An 840-nucleotide genomic window follows, 5' to 3' on the forward strand; every position below is an offset into this window, starting at 1 on the left:
AGCGACCGCTTGTAGTCGGTCGGTAAATTATGTTTACCGTCCATATTTACCGACCGATTTTTGTCGGTCGTAAATATCCTTAAATCGGTCAGTAATGCTATTTACCGACCGAATTAGAGATTTACCGACCGTCCAAAACGGACGGTAAAAGACCTATTTCTTGTAGTGCTGCCCAATGGTACTCCCACACCACAACACTTAAACGGAAATTTTATTGCCAAATCCGCATTTATCCAATTAGTCGAAAGAAGCCAATTTGAGGGGATGCCTAGTGAAGACCCTCACTCTCATATGGAGACCTTTTGTGACTATTGTGATGCGATTTCTCAAACCGATGTAACTCAAGACCAAATTCGATGGGTCTTATTTCCTTTTTCTCTAATTGGCACCGCAAAACAATGGTTGAAAGGCCTTGATAAGGCTACTCTCGGAATTGATTCTTGGAAGAAGTTGGCTCTAGCTTTCTACAAAAAGTTCTATCCACCGGAAAAGACTAACATGCTAAGAGCTCAAATTACGGGCTTTAAGCAAAGAGATGAAGAATCTTTGTATGAAGCTTGGGAGCGATTCAAGGGAATTTGTCGCTCATGTCCTCATCATGGACTTAGCGAGTGGTTCTTGATACAACAATTTTGGAACGGTCTTTATGAAGATTCAAGGAACATTTTCAACATGGGATCAAATGGAATGTTCACCGAAGTTGACGACAATCAAACTTGGAACAAAATTGAGGAAATGGCGGTCCACCATAACTCACAATATAGTAGACCTCGCAAGGCTACTAGAGGAGGAAAGCATGAAGTGGACTCCATTACTCAATTGGGTGCTCAACTTAGTGCT

The 840-nt window shown here is 41.7% G+C and overlaps 1 non-coding gene across 1 annotated transcript; it reads right to left on the reverse strand.

Annotated features, from left to right (window-relative positions):
• Positions 1-498: 498 nt before the first annotated feature.
• LOC141604397 (small nucleolar RNA R71) lies at positions 499-605 on the reverse strand. Its single transcript, XR_012526098.1, has one exon. It is a non-coding gene; the product is annotated as a small nucleolar RNA R71 (small nucleolar RNA).
• Between the last annotated feature and the right edge of the window lie 235 nt (positions 606-840).

This window comes from Silene latifolia, chromosome 9 (assembly GCF_048544455.1).
Source record: "Silene latifolia isolate original U9 population chromosome 9, ASM4854445v1, whole genome shotgun sequence".
NCBI classification, from domain to species: Eukaryota; Viridiplantae; Streptophyta; class Magnoliopsida; order Caryophyllales; family Caryophyllaceae; genus Silene; species Silene latifolia.